This window comes from Peromyscus californicus, unplaced genomic scaffold (assembly GCF_007827085.1).
Source record: "Peromyscus californicus insignis strain IS unplaced genomic scaffold, ASM782708v3 Scaffold_5__1_contigs__length_169319896, whole genome shotgun sequence".
Lineage (NCBI taxonomy): Eukaryota > Metazoa > Chordata > Mammalia > Rodentia > Cricetidae > Peromyscus > Peromyscus californicus.
Window position 1 is genome coordinate 159,226,409 of NW_026294573.1, and position 16,672 is coordinate 159,243,080.

General features: G+C 38.4%; 1 long non-coding RNA gene across 3 annotated transcripts in view; it reads right to left on the reverse strand.

Annotated features, from left to right (window-relative positions):
- Window positions 1-16,672, reverse strand: part of LOC128097616 (uncharacterized) — a 113,007-nt gene that overhangs the window by 16,825 nt on the left and 79,510 nt on the right. For all 3 annotated transcript variants that reach the window (XR_008213917.1, XR_008213915.1, XR_008213916.1), the window contains exon 2: window positions 584-860. This is a non-coding gene — a long non-coding RNA (uncharacterized LOC128097616). The remainder of the gene's footprint in view (window positions 1-583; window positions 861-16,672) is intronic.

The following is a 16,672-nucleotide window of genomic DNA, read 5'->3' on the forward strand; positions in this document are numbered from 1 at the left end:
AAGTGAATCAGTGACTAGGAAGGAAGGGAAGTCTCTAGAATATTAGTAGAAAGACAGCACCTGTATTAAAACTGAGACATAATAGTGAATGCATAAACTCACTTTATATATGGCAGTGAACAGGGCTAAGACGCTGTGATGGTTCAGCTCATTGCTCTAGTTTTGGACTCACCTTGATATATGCCTCTGGTGTGTCTCTGAGGGCATCTCGAGAGAGGTGGGACTGAGGAGGGAAGACACACCCTGAAGGTGGGTGACACCCACCAAGGTGTGGGCTGGGGACCTATACTGAATAGGAAGGGGAGAGGCACACCAAACACCCTGCTCTCTGTTCCCTGGCTTCCCTAAATGTGAAGTGTCCCAGCTGCATGCTCCTGCCCGAGAACTCCCCCATCTTCCTTCCCACGACGGCCTGTGACCTCTTCGCAACCATGAGCCAAAATAAGTCCTTCTTCCTTGAGATTTTTTGTTGCTGTTGTTCCCTTGTTGTTGTTTTTGCTTTTGTCAAGTTTAGATTTTTTTTATCACTACAACAAGAAAATAACTGATACAGACAGGCATCAACACATAAAGTAAATGTTACCTCTCTACTTTATATTTGCATGTTGCCATCCAGATCTTACTTTCAAAGATGAAGGAGAGTCAAGCAGCCTTCTGATCATCAATCCTCCAGCAATCCACGAAGTTCTAAGTACACCAGGAAAGATTCTTCTGAAGCAGCCGTGCTGAATTCCAGCTCTGCCCTGGTATCTATGCCCATTTGTAGGTAGAGAGGCTGGGAAGGAGCCCAGAGCAACTAAAGCAAGAAAGAGTCTTCGAACCACCTTCTGGAAAAGCCACACTCCGCTAAATGTGGCACACTGCATGCAAATCCAAATGCCAAAAAAAAAAAAAAAAAAAAAAAAAAAGAATGTTTATCCTGTGGATGACATGGAGAAATAAATTACCTTTTAAATAGACATGGCAAATTCTGGGTGTTTTAAAACTACAGTTTTACGTCTACTGGATTTTGATACCAGATAAACCCAGAAGCCAGTGCAGGCTTTGAAACATCATAGCTATATAGCTTGGGAAAATGTTGCTATTTTATGAGACTAGATTTCTCTCCTCAGTTGAGCAAAGCAATACCTTATTAAGCTGGTGTGCTGGTTAGTTTTGTCAACTTGACACTAACAAGAGTCTCCTAGGAAGAGGAAACCTCAGGTGAAGAATTACTTCCATCAGATTGGCCTATGGGGCATTAATCTTGATTAATGGTTGATGTGGCAAGATCCAGCCCACTGTGGGTGGTACCACCCCTATGCATGTGTTGGCAGGGTCCTCGGTTGTATAGGAAAATGAATTAAGCTACCAGGAAGCACCATTCCTCTGCCCTGGTTCCTGCCTTGGCTTTCTTCTGTGGTGGACTGTAACCTGCAAGCCAAATAAACTCTTCCCTCCACAAAGGCGGTTTGGGTCATGGTGTTTATCACAACAACAAGAAGAAAATGAAGACAAATAAAATAATATTGTGTATGCAAAACACAGAGCATATACCTGGCATAGCAGAAACAATTTAAAAAGGAGCAGGGGAGATATGTGATCAGGGATTGAAAGACATTTGCAGATGTTCTGAAACTATGAAAAGAAAAAATATAGTGGGTTTAATTTTAGATCTACTCTGCCATCAACTTGGTGGGTCAACTCATCTATAATCTATTTAAAATCCTTTGTGAAGACAGTTACCCTCACATACAAAATGAGCATCACATGACTCAAAAAATTTTTCTATCATATCAGGATTCACCTGCCTGGCAGTTTCTGAGCTGTATTTGTTTCAGGTGGTTTTCTAACACTCTGGGCATCAGGCAGTAACTAAGGACAAAGACAGACAGCACTGGCTTCCTATTCTGAGGCAGTTTTATTCGGAAGCATCTTTTCCTTTCATATTCTACTTTCTAATTCGAGACAGCTAAATTGAACATCCTTTTCCCTCATGGAGCGCAACAAAGAGAATTCTAACAAGGTAGCCACAGCTTTAATCAGCATAAAATATCCAAACCCTGAATTGAACAGGTTTAGTGTATAAATCCCAGAGGAAAGTTAATGAAACCAGAATGTTGAATATTGTTACATATATATTCAACGGTAATTGGCCAGGAGTAAATGTTGGCTTTACACAAGCAATCAAGCCAAAATAATTATATTGTTTAATGTTAGTAAGAATTCAAGTTAAAGGTTAATGGAACAGCTCATGCATTCAATGAACACTTATTGAACACCTCCTAAGTGCCAACGCATAACTCCTAGGTTAGGAATTACTAGGACATGAAGGAACAAGACAAGCAGAAGTGGGTGTAGAATCTTACACAGGGATAAGGGGTGGACACATTCTCTGGGACCATATGAGATACTAACAATGCAATCTGCTCAGGACTTGGGGGTCATGTAAAATATCTGGGGGGTGCATTCACAATGTAACTAGGAGGCAATGATAGTTCAGTATGCCCACACCAGCGGACCATGTTTTACTCATACGTTTTGTTTCAGCACTACATCTGGTTGTTTCTGTAGTCTGTATAACATGAACACTTGAGCTGTAGACTGAGTAAAGCATATTGGCCTCCTCACTGTGATGGCCCTGGTCCAGTGACTAAGGCAAACAGTGGATTAAGGAAGCATCTCTGAATGAATATTTTCTAGATGAATAAGTTCCCTCATTTGTGTGAACTTGACTTGGTATTGAATGCTACACCATCAGCTGACCTGCTTGATTTATTTAGTTTTGTACTGGAATATCACCCATGCCTCCAGCTTGTTATTGCAGAATATGAGACTTCTCTGTGTCTATAATCACATAAGTCAGGCCTTTTTATAACAAGCCTCTTCATGCATGCATGCACATACACATTCACTATTGGAACTATTTATCTGAGGAATCCTAACTAATAAAAAGGATAAATAAATAATACAGAAGGAGAAGAAAGATGTGTCCCAAGCAACATTATGATTAAGATATTCTAGAAACTGGAAGAGGTCTAGTGAAGCTATAGCGAAGAATAGTGGGGCAAAAAGACAGACATGGTAGTACGAGAAGAAACTGGAGCCAGGTGAAGATATCCTGGGTGTCTGAATAACTGATAAACAGAATACCACAGACTAGGTGGTTTATAAATAAGATATATTTCTCAAAATAGTGGGAGCTGCAAAGACCAAGAGAAGTTACACCTACTGTGGATCTTCTTGGTGCATTATAACATGGCCACATGCATCACATAATAAGAAAGTATGTGAGAGAAAGGTTGAGGACTGAACCAAAGGACAGAGTATGTCAACATCAACCACTTCTGAGATAACCACATGAGTCTATGTGTAAGTGTCGAGCCCTCATGTCCTAAAATGCCTCTTCAAGGTCCTGCATCTCCAAACCACTACACTGACAATTCAATTGCAGTAACACAGAACTGTGATAAATAGTTTTGTCTCTTGCTTTAGGGTAGAGAAGACTCATTCATGCAATTGTTTTAATAAATGTGCCATGATATAAATAACTTTCTACCTGACATTGCATCTAGGGACACAAATCAGAGAAAGCAAATGTGATAGGTTGGGTCTTAAGTGTCCCCAAGAAATCTATGTGCTAAACACCAAAGTAAACCTTTTTTTCCTTTACTTTGAAAGCTACCAGCAGTTAGCAGAACCTGACCCAGAGAGCAGCCATGCAGGCTATTGCCAGCATGTTTCAGAGACAAGGTTTGGCAAACTGTTTAGAACTCACATCACACCACCATGTCCCTCAGATGCCAAACACGGAGCTATAGTGTCCAATGTTTGTTCAGCTAGGTTTTGGTCTGGTTTGGCCTACGCCTCCCTTACTAGTCTCCTACTCCCCACATTTGGAAATTGATGTTCACGCTCATGCCACTGTACCTTTAAATTACTTAACTTGTATTTCTATTCTCCAGTGGCCTGTGGCTGAGTTTTCTTTAAACCTTAGAGAAGACTTTGAACTTGGACTTTTGGTCAGTGTTGGAACAGTTGACTTCAGAAATTCTTGGAGAGAAACTAAATGCATGTTCAACTGTGAGATGGACATAGGCCTTTGGAAACCAGGAACAAAAATGGTATTTTAAGCATACTCCAAAGGCCCATGTGTAAATGTGTGATCACCAGTCTGCGAACAATTGGAAAGTGGTAGAACCTTCATGGGAAAGGGCCTTGTGGGAGAAAGCTTGTTGAGGCATGGCCTTTAAAGGGGATATTGGACAAAGGATCCTTTCTTTCTCTTTGCTTCCTGATCACCATGAGGTGTGCACTCCCATCATGACACTGCCTCACCACTGTCCCAAAAACAACAAAGCCTAGTGACTATGGACTGAAGCATCTGAAGCTATCATCAAATGACCCCTTCCTCCTTTAAGTTGTTTATCTTACGGATTTTGTCCCATCAACGCAAAGCTAAATGGTACACTCTAAATTACACCAATGGCTTAAACAATGGTGCAGAACAAGAAAGGGCATCAGTTAAGGAGGCAGGACTCCAAACACACTGTTATCATGAAAGAACACTGCTCATAAAGAAGATATTAGACTATACCAAATATGAAAATAAACAACTGTGAGGGGTGTCTCCTTTTATTAATATTTGAATGAAGAGAAAATAGTGAGTTTATAACTAAAATATAAATGTCTAGAGCAATGAACATTAAGCAGAATACAGGAATAGATTCTAGGGAGAGCCCTGTGTAGGTTGCAGACAAAATGTGTCTAGAACACTAAAACCATAATGCTTAGACTCAAAAAGCTCCCCACTCACCTTCAAGGAGACACTTCCGTAAAGTGTGCATATGTTAAACTACTAAAGTATGTAGAAGGGTCGGTGGTGGAACATATGTGTGCTTTCCACCATTGTTACAGCATTTAATATCAGATGACTTAGAGAGAAGGGATGTTTTGTAACAACAGTTCATGGCATTGACGTAAGAAGGCATGAGTAATTATTATGACACATATCACCTAAGGCAAATGCTGGAGAATGGTACCAAATAGCACTTATTTGCAAAGAAAGCATCAATGTGCTATTTTTGCATCACTCAAAGGCAGCACAAATGAACATTTTATTGCATTCCCCTCAAAATGTATTTGAAAATTCAGCTAGCCACTTGTATTGAAACATCATTGTAACTTTATCTCAAGGTAAGTTCTGAAGTTCTATTTCAGGGCACTTCATATCACTCACAAAATAAATTTTCATCTTGAGGGTAATCATACAGTAGATTTCATGCATCATATTACATTCAATTATTGTTAAATTGGCCGAACATCAGTGTGTACTATTAATAAAATGGATCAGTCAAAAGGTCAGAGAGTGAATCTAAAAATATCAATATCATAACAATTTATTACAGACTGCACATCACTATTCAAAATTCTTCTTAAATTCTATAAAAATAGGCAAGAAGAGCCTCTGTTCTTTCCATCCGACTCTTCTGTTACACAATGCTGTGTTTCCTTCATTTCACTCCACCTCCTGAGAAGGACCCTACAAAAACTAGTCCATTCCAGAAAACACTCTCAGTATATATTTAAAAGCAGAAGTAAATGTGTTTTCTATTTAAAATAAAGAACTTTGTGGAAAACAGAATTAGAAAAGATGTGGAAATGTAAAAGCAATCATTTTAATACTGACTAACATTTGTTGAGTGGCACTATACAACAGACCCTGTCAAATACTTGATATTTAAAAGAAATTCTTGAATAATAACATAGAGTGATATAGATGGAATAACAGTCAAACATCTAAAGAAAGGAAATAACATTTTCTGAATGTCAACACTGCTTTTTTGCATATATTACTAAATTTATCCTTAAAATCCTTATCCAGTGAAACTTGAATTCTAGAACAGTTCTTTTTAACATGCACACACACACACACACACACACACACACAATCCTTGTGTTTTTCCTAGATTGTGTTGCGCTGTTATCAGTACTCTGTAGCTTTGTGGGTATGGGGAGAGACTGGTCGTCCTAAGATAGCTCAAAGCAATAGTTCTGGAAAAGCTACCAAGAGACGAAATTAAGAGACGAGGTTTAATTTTTAATTTATTTTTTAGATATTTTTTACTTACTTATGTATATGAGTCTCTGTGTGAGTATCTGCACGTCAGTGCAGGTGCCCACAGAAGCCAGAGACATTGTAGCTTGTCCTACCCAAGACTGGTCCGAGCGCATAAGCACTGAGCCTTCTCTCCAGCACCCTAGAGTTTGAATTTTTATAATATGACAACTATTTCATAAGTGAATCTCATTAGTAAAAGAAAAGAAAGCAGTTCGTGACTGACAGAGTTAGTGGATGCCCAAATTAAGGACTGAGGAGGAATGTTCCATAGTAAGAAATGAGGCACTGGCACTTTGAACAGAGGAGCAAACATACTCATAGGATATCGGGCAGGAAGTGAGAAACAGAAGAAAAGCACCATGAACACACACATGTAACTAGCCAGCTTCCTTTTGGTTTGCTTATTTACTTTATTTTTTTTCTTTTATTGAAAATAGAATTTTTTAAATTTTATTTTATTTTATTTTACAATATAATTTAATTCTACATATCAGCCACGGATTCCCTTGTTCTCCCCCCCTCCCGCCCCCCCTCCCCTTCCCCCAGCCCACCCCCCACTCCCATCTCCTCCAGGGCAAAGACTCCTCCGAGGATTGAGATCAACCTGGTAGACTCAGTCCAGGCACGTCCAGTCCCCTCCTCCCAGGCTGAGCCAAGTGTTCCTGCATAAGCCCCAGGTTTCAAACAGCCAACTCATGCACTGAGCACAGAACCGGTCCCACTGCCTGGATGCCTCCCAAACAGATCAAGCCAATCAACTGTCTCACCCATTCAGAGGGCCTGATCCAGTTGGGGGCCCCTCAGCCACTGGTTCATAGTTCTTGTGTTTCCATTCGTTTGGCTATTTGTCCCTGTGCTTCTTCCAACCTTGGTCTCAACAATTCTCGCTCATATAAACCCTCCTCTTTCTCGCCAATTGGACTCCCAGAGCTCCACCCGGGGCCTAGCCAGGGATCTCTGCATCCAGATCCCTCAGTCATTGGATGGGGTTTCTAGCACGACAATTATAGTGTTTGGCCATCCTATCACCAGAGTAGGAAAATAGAATTTTTATCATGCCTCCTCTCCCATCCAGATCCACTCCCTTTCTGTCTTCCATTAGAAAACAAACAGACTTCTAAGGGAAAATAATAAAATAGAATAGAATAGAATAGATTAAAAAAAATCACATTTGAATGGGACAAAGCAAACAAGCAGAAGCCCCAAGAGAAAGGACAAGAAACAGAGACGGACTCATCTGCACACTCGGGAATACCACGAAAATACAAAACTGGAAGCCATATACAAGCACAGAGGGTCTGCTACAGATGTGTGCATTCTGCTTGGTTCTCTGTGAGTTCACGTGAGCTTTGCTCATGTGGATTTAGTTCTTTTGGTGTCCTCCATCTCCTCTGGCTCTGTCACTTTTTCTGCCTCCTCTTCTGCAGGGTACCATGATTCCTGAGGAGAGAGATTTGATGGGCACATCCTATTTAGGACTAGCCACATTCTAAATGAGTGAAAAGGTTATACTAAGAAACATCGTACACTTCAAGGAAGTCTTCCCAGGGTTTTTGATGATCTGGTTAGTTTTAAATGTAACGTACAAATACAGATAGCTTTTCTACAGCAGACCAAATAAATAGTTGATAACTGGAATAGAAAAAAATTATTTTTTAATAACAGATCAAACCGTGTCTTACCCTGGGAAATGAGCACACAACTATAAGCCCATGTTCTGGGGAAACTGTTCGGGTCAGAAGTCATTAACCAACTTCTTTGCTGGGGATGAAGAAAAAACTCAACCCTGAAATTCACTGTGTTTTCAAAATATCTTTCCAGAGAAGACATGACTGTTACAGTTAATGTCATTAGGTTTTAATGATATTCAGTGCTATGAAAATAAAGGCTACAACACAGAGACACTGTTTATAGATGGTGGTAATGTGAGCACCAGGGCTAGAAAAAAAGTTCTCATTAGTGACAGATAAGCAGGTCTGGAACTTTTGATAGGGTGAGGGATGACATTGAAAGGACAACTAGAAAAGCATGGATGCTCTAATGACTCATTATTCTTTCATTTCAAAGGGGTGTGGAATAAATTATAACACTAGACTGTATGCTTCTCACTCCCAACAAAATAGGACTGCATTCACATTTAATTTTAGAGAAATAGAATTTGACAGATAAAACTATGAGGTGAGAAATGGTGCTTGACTCTTATCTGCCCTAATCTAGAGCAAAGCAATAAAGAAAAAAATCAAAGCATAGGGTTGGCTTGAGCTGGTTTTCTCATTAGCTTGTTAGTAAATATTAAAATCATATCCATTTGATTGTCTCCTACCCAAGATACACCAATTTGATTTTTTTAAGGTTATTAAATTGTAATGTACTCTTTCATTACTCCATTAATTCCTCTGAAACTGTAGAAGTGTAATTTAGCTATCCTTAAATTAATAATCTTACTGAATAGTAAAGATGTTTTAAAGCAAAAATAATATACACAGATTTTTGACAAGGATACTATTTACTCTTTTTTCTTTAAAAAAATCAAAAAGAAGAAAATTATTTAAAAAGAAATAGACTTTAAACAGCCATAACTATCTACATGTGCAAATATTGAGACCTGCATACATTTTATGTAATGAATTGGTATTCATTCTGGCTCTCTAATTTCAATGCTTCACATGTTTCTTCCCCATCAGCTAATTCAAATATCTAGGGTTTTACTGATTTTGAAGACAAGATCTCTTGATATTGTGTCTTTGACTGAATGACATACAGGGCATATACCTTCCACACACACAAAGATGTCAAAGAATGTGACATGATAAAAATCAAAGTTTAATATCCTTCTGACAATTTCAAAAATTTAAGCTCCATGAAATTTACTGTGTCATGTGTGACATTGTGAACTCCAGCACATTCTTTTCTTTCTATTTTGATTATGGAAATTTTCAGCTATACACAGATGTAGAGAAAACAGTACAATGAATATCAATTTTATGTACCACATATTAACAATCATTTATTATTTTAAGGTTATCCTTCAAAGACATATGCCCTTATGAAAGAAACTATGAGTTATGTTGTAATAAAACACCACTGAATTTTATATCGTAATTTTAATTTAAATTGTATTTCATATACCAGAACAGATAAAAAAATCTATGTACACACAAGATACACATGTATATATATACATATACACATACACATATACATATATTCTACTCTCTCTTGTTTGTATTGCAGAACTAATTCCTTCATTTTCTTGCTCACTTGCAACATATAAGGCCACTTTTAGCTTCTAGACATCTTTTCATATTCTCTATACATAGATAAAAACACCTCGCAGCCAGCAAAGGAGTGTCAAGTTCTTCTCACACAGTTAGAAAGGGTTCTCTGATTTTCATACCTCATATAACAAGATTGTGAACATTGAAAAATCCAAAACCTATCTTCCTATCGAAGAATGCAAAACCTTAATCATACATGGAAGTATTTTTGCCATTTAAACTGTATTAGATAGGGAAGCAGTTACAATAATACACATCCTCCTCACTGGCATCAGTCTTAAGTGTAGATATTAGTATATGTACTAAAAAATAATAACTGTGGTTGCTTACAGCTTTCAGTACCCTTTCTTTTAGATGCAGAATACAGAGAAAGTAATCTTGAACAAACTGAGTAAATCTCCCAATTGGCTAGTTGACATAGTTCCAGAAGTGCTTTGCAGGCTGCTTTGAGAGAAAAATATTGTGTGATCAAAACCAGAGCTAATATATTGCATATTATAATATTGACATGCCCTCCCACTGGTATAATGGTCACATGATGGTTATGGGGGTAGCCAACTACAATCTGATTTGTTATAAGGTATGCTCCATAGGAGGGACTTCATTCCAGGTACCAAAAGTCTAGTCAAAAACCCAGGACTAGGAAGACTGTAGACCTATGAAGGAACCTAAACGCTGTTTTGCTGAGAGGTTGTGTTGTCAAACTGCATTTGATGTATTTATGCTGCTGTTGACACTATTCAGGGAAGCGTCGTGTTGCAGTAGTTTACTTGGAGACTCACAACTGGTCAAAGTGCTTGGTCTGGATGCTGAGTGCTTGGCTGTGGATGTGTCATCCATATCAGCATCCCACCATCCAAGGCTCAGGGAATTTTGCAGAAAGGGAGCTGAAAGAATCAGACACAGTCACCTTTTATACCTATTGGAGGAAGAGATGGGTAGACATCAGTGCAAAAATACATACAACATAAAGAGTAAGATGGCATCACCAGAATCTAGCCCTCCTCCAACAGCAAAACCTGTACATCACACTGTAGAAGAAGCAGAAGAAAGTGACCTTAAAAATAACTTCAAGAAGATGCTAGAGGTCTTTAAAGAGGAAATGAAAAAAATTCCTTGAAGAAATTGAGGGAAAGACAAACAAATAAATTGGAAAAAAATCAATAAAGAAATTGAGGTTAAAAGACAAACAAAAAAATTGGTAGAAATCAATAAATCCCTTAAAGAAAGCCAAGAAAACCATGAAAAAAACAATTGAACATGTGAAGGAAGCAGTTTAAGACATGAAAAGTGAAATAGAAACAATGAAGAAGACACAAACAGAGGGAATGTTGGAAATAGAAAATCTGAGTAAATAAACAGAAAACAGAGATGCAAGGGTAACCAACAGAATACAATAGATGGAAGAGAGAATCTCTGGCATTGGAGATATGGTAGAGGAAATAGATGTGTCAGTCAAAAGAAACAGCAAAGCCAAAAAAGTCATAACACAAAACATCCAGGAAATCTGGGACACCATGAAAAGACCAAACCTAAGAATAATAGGGATAGAAGAAGCAGAAGAATACCAATTCAAAGGCACAGAAAATATATTCAACAAAATCATGGAAGAAAACTTTCCCAACTTAAAGAAGGAAATGCCTATGAAGATACAAGAAGCTTATAGAACACCAAATAGACTAGACCCCCAAAAAGGATCCCTCGCCACATAATAATTAAACCACTAAACATACAGAATAAAGAAAGAATATTAAGAGCAGCAAAGGAAAAAGGCCAAGTGACTTATGAAGCCAGACCCATCAGACTAACACCCAAATTCTCAATGGAGACTTTAAAAGCCAGAAGGTCCTGGAGAGATGTAATGCAGACACTAAGAGGCCATGGACTCCAGTCTAGACTAATACACCCAGCAAAACTTGCAATCACCATAGACAGAGTGAACGAGACATTCCAAGATAAAACCACACTTAAACAATACTTATCCACAAACCCAGCCCTACAGGAAGCACTAGAAGGAAAATTCCAACCTACAGAAGTCAGATACACCCACGAAAACACAGGCAACAGATAACCAACCACACAGCGGTAAATCCCAAAGAAGAAAAATACACACATACTACCACCAAAAGATAACAGGAATGAACAACCACTGGTTATTAATATCCCTTAATATCAATGGACTTAATTTACCTATAAAAAGACACAGGAAAACAGAATGGATATGAAAGCAGGACCCATCTTTCTGCTGCATATAAGAAGCACACCTCAATTTCAAAGATAGGAACTATCTCAGAGTAAAAGGCTGGGAAAAGTCTTTCCAATCAAATGGTCTTAAGAAACAAACTGGTGTGGCTATCCTAATATCCAACAAAATAGACTTCAAACTAAAATCAGTCAAAAGAGATCAAGAAGGACATTATATACTCATCATAGGAAAGATCCACCAAGAAGAAGTTTCAATTCTGAACATTTATGCCCCAAATATAAGGGCACTCACATGTGTAAAAGAAACATTACTAAAACTTAAACCCCACATAAAACCCCACACATTAATAGTGGGAGACTTCAACACCCAACTCTCACCACTGGACAAATCTTCCAGATCAAAATTTAACAGACAAATAAGGGACCTAACTGATGTTATGACTCAAATGGACTTAATCGATATCTACAGAACATTCCATCCTAACAAAAAATAATATACCTTTTTCTCAGCACCCCATGGAACTTTCTTTAAAATCGACCATATACTCAGTGACAAAGCAAATCTCAACAGATACAAAAAATTGGAATAACCTCCTATACTCTATTGGACCACTATGGCTTAAAGTTAGATTTCAACAACAAAGATTACAGAAATCCTACAATCTCATGGAAACTGAATAATGCTCAACTGAATCACCAATGGGTCAAGGAAGAAATAATGAAAGAAATTAAAAACTTCCTACAGTTCAATGAAAATAAATGTACTACACACCCAAACTTCTGGGATGCCATGAAATCAGTGCTAAGACGAAATTTCATAGCACTAAATGCCCACATAAAGAAGTTGGAGAAATCTCACACTAGTGACTTAACAGCACACCTGAAAGCTCTAAGAGAACAGGAAGCAAACTCACACCGGAGGAATCAACACCAGGAAATAATTGAATAGAGAGCTGAAATCAACAAAATAGAAACAAAGAGAACAGTACAAAGAGTCAATGAAACAAAGAGTTTGTTTTTTGAGAAAATCAATAAGGTAGACAAGCCTTTATGCAAACTAACCAAAAGACACAGAAAGAAATCATCCAAATTAATAAAATCAGAAATGAAAAGAGAGACATAACAACTGACAATGAGGAAATCCAGAGAACCATCAGGTCACACTTCAAAAATCTGTACTCTACAAAACTGGAAAATCTAAAAGAAATGGAAATTTTTCTGGATAGGTACCACATACCAAAGTTAAATCAAGACCAGATAAACCATTTAAATAGACTAATAACCCCTAAGGAAATAGAAACAGTCATTGAAAGACTCCCAACCAAGAAAAGCTCCAGACCAGATGGTTTCAACGCAGAATACTACCAGATTTTCAAAGAAGAGTTAATACCAATACTCTTCAAATTGTTTCACACAATAGAAACAGAAGGAACATTACCAAACTCCTTTTGTGAGGCTACAGTTACTCTGATTCCCAAGCCACACAAAGTCGGAAAAAAAAAAAGATAATTGCAGACCAATCTCCGTCATGAACATTGATGCAAATAAATATACTCAATAAAATTTTGGCAAACAGACTCCAAGAACACATCAAAAAAATTATCCACCATGATCAAGTAAGCTTTATACCAGAGATGCATATGGTTCAACATGCTAAAGTCTGTCAATGTAACATACCATAAAAACAAACTGAAAGAAAAAAAAAACATGATCATTTCATTAGATGCTGAAAAGGCCTTTGACAAAATCCAGCACCCCTCCATGTTAAAGGTCTTGGAGAGATCAGGAATACAAGGAACATACCTAAACATAATAAAGGCAATTTACAGCAAGCCAACAGCCAACATCAAATTAAATGGAGAGAAACTCAAAGCAATTCCACTAAAATCAAGAACAAGACAAGGCTGTCCATTCTCCCATATTTATTCAATATAGTACTTGAAGTTCTAGCTAGAGCAATAAGACAACAAAAGAAGATCAAGGGGATACAAATTGGAAAGGAAGAAGTCAAACTTTCACTATTTGCAGATGACATGATAGTATACATAAGTGACCCCAAAAATTTGACCAAGGAAGTCCCACAGCTGATAAACACTTTCAGTAATGTGGCAGGATACAAGATTGACTCAAAAAATCAGTAGCCCTCCTATATACAAATGACAAACGGGCTGAGAAAGAAATCAGAGAAACATCACCCTTTACAATAGCCACAAATAATATAAAATACCTTGGGGTAACTCTACCTAAGCAAGTGAAAGACCTGTATGACAAGAACTTTAAGTCTCTGGAGAAAGAAATTGAAGAAGATATCAGAAAATTGAAAGAACTCCCATGCTCATGGATAGTTAGGATTAACATAGCAAAAATGGCAATCTTACCAAAAGCAATCTACAGATTCAATGCAATTCCCATAAAAATCCCAACATAATTCTTCACAGACCTGGAAAGAACAATACTCAACTTCATTTGGAAAAATAGAAAAACCCAGGATAGCTAAAAGGATCCTGTACAACAAAGCCACCTCTGGAGGCATCACCATCCCTGACATCAAGCTTTACTATAGAGCTATAGTAATTAAAAAAAAACAGCTTGGTATTGGCTTAAAAACTGACTTGTGGACCCATAGAATCGAATTGAAGACCCTGACATTAACCCACACAGCTATGAACACCTGATTTTTTTTGAACACCTGATTTTTTACAAAGAAGCCAGAACCGTATAATGGAAAAAAGAAGGCATCTTCAACAAATGGTACTGGCATAACTGGATGTCAGCATACAGAAGACTGCAAATAGGTCCATATCTATATCTATCACCATGCACAAAACTCATGTCCAAGTGGATCAAAGACCTCAATATAAAACCAGTTACACTGAACCTGATACAAGAGAAAATAGGAAGTAGTCTTGAACTCATTGGCACAGGAGACTACTTACTAAGTATAATACCAGTAGACAGACACTGAGAGCAACAATTAATAAATGGGACCTCCTGAAACTGAGAGGCAAAGGACACAGTAAATAAGATAAAAGGACAACCTACAAAATGGGAAAATATTTTTACCAGCCACACATTTGAGATGGCTCCAAAATATATAAAGAATTCAAGAAACTAGACATCAAAATAACAATCCAATTAAAAAATTGGCTATAGAGCTAAATAGAGAATTCTCAAAGGAAGAATTTCAAATGGCTGAAAGACATTTAAGGAATTGCTCAGTTTTGTTAGTCATCAGGGAAATGCAAATCAAAATGACTCTGAGATACCATCTTACACCTGTCAGAATGTCTAAGATCAAAAGCACTGCAGAAAGCTTACGTGGGAGAGAATGTGGAGCAAGGGGAACACTTCTCTACTGCCGGTGGGAGTACAAACTTGTACAACAACTCTGGAAATCAGTATGGCAGTTTCTCAGAAAATTGGGAATCAATCTACCTCAAGACCCAGCTATACCACTCTTGGGCATATACCCAAGGAATGCTCAATCATACCACAGGGACACATGCTCAACTATGTTCATATCAGCATTATTCACAATAGCCAGAATCTGGAAACAACCTAGATGCCCCTCAACTGAAAAATGGATTAAGAAAATGTGATACATTATACAATGGAGTACTGCTCAGCAGAGAAAAACAATGACATCATGAAATTTGCAGGCAAATGGATATAAATAGAAAATATCATCCTGAGTGAGGTAACCCAGACTCAGAACAAACATGGTATATACCCACTAATAAACAAATATTAGAAGTAAAGCAAGGATAACCAGAAAACAATCCACAACTCCAGAGAAGCTAGCTAACAAGGAAGACCCAAAGAGGGATGTATGCATCGCCCTGGGAAGGGAAAATAGATGAGATCTCCTTAAGTGAATTTCCTAACTGTCATCACAGAGCTTTTTTCTAGTGACTGATGGAATCAGATGCAGAGATCCACAGGCAAACACCAGCCTAGCTCCAGGAGTCCAGTCAAAGAGATAGAAGAGTGATTCTATGAGCAAGTGCATCAGGATCATGATGGGGAAACCTGCAGAGATGACCAAACCAAACTAGTGGGAACTCATGGAAGTTGGAGCAAAGGCTGTGGAGCCTGCATAGGACTGGACTAGGCCCTCTGCATGGCAAGACAATTGTGTAACTTGATCTGCTTGGGGTGCAGGGGGGAGCTGATGGTAGGATCATAATCCATCTCTGGTGCATGAGCGGGCTTTTTTGAGCCCACTACCTATGATGGGACACCTTGTGCAGCCTTGAGGCAGAGGGAAGGGCTTGGACTTGCCTCTACTGGATGTACCTCCCCATGGGAGGCCTTGTCTTCTTGTGGGGGAGGGAGTGAGGAGTGGGTTGGTGGGGGAGGCTGGTGGGGTGGGAGGAGGGAAGAGGGGGATCTTTGATTGGTATGTAAAATGATGAAAATTTTTCTTAATAAAAAAATTTAAAAAAGAATTTAAGAACCGGCATATAGAGAGGATCCCTGTGAAGTGCTCACTTCTAATGCAACATGACTACAACACTCCACAGATGGCAGTAGCTGCAGTTACCTACACAAGTGCAATACAAATCAAGCCAGTCAAAATTCAATAATGAACATAGGCGAACTCTCAGAGGCCCCATCCCTAGTAAAGGAGCTATTGGCAGTTGGCTGCTGTAGGAGGGGGGTCACTATCTTTTGGGGACCAGAACTGACTAATAGGTTGTTTATCCACCAGTGGCTGGCCACATGCCCTTAAACATATGGGAAGCAAAGACTGGACTCAGAGACTTTGTAAGATGAAATATCATGGGAATGTTCTCTGAAAGGAAACACACTGGAATGTCCTCAGAGCCTGTGCATATAAGAGAGTGTCAGGAACCTCTGCACAAGTGTATGGTTGTATTTTCATATTTCTGAGGAACCTCAGTCCTGTTTTCCACAAGGGAGGTACGAATTTGATTTATATTGCCAACAACAAAGTATAAAGGCTGCCTCCTTCCTCAGCTCATCCTCGTCAGCATTTGCGTTTGTTCATTTGTTTTGTAACAGTCCTTCAGACTAGATAGTTTTGTAGGGGAATTGTTCTTTGAGTGCTTCACGTATTCTGGGTTTT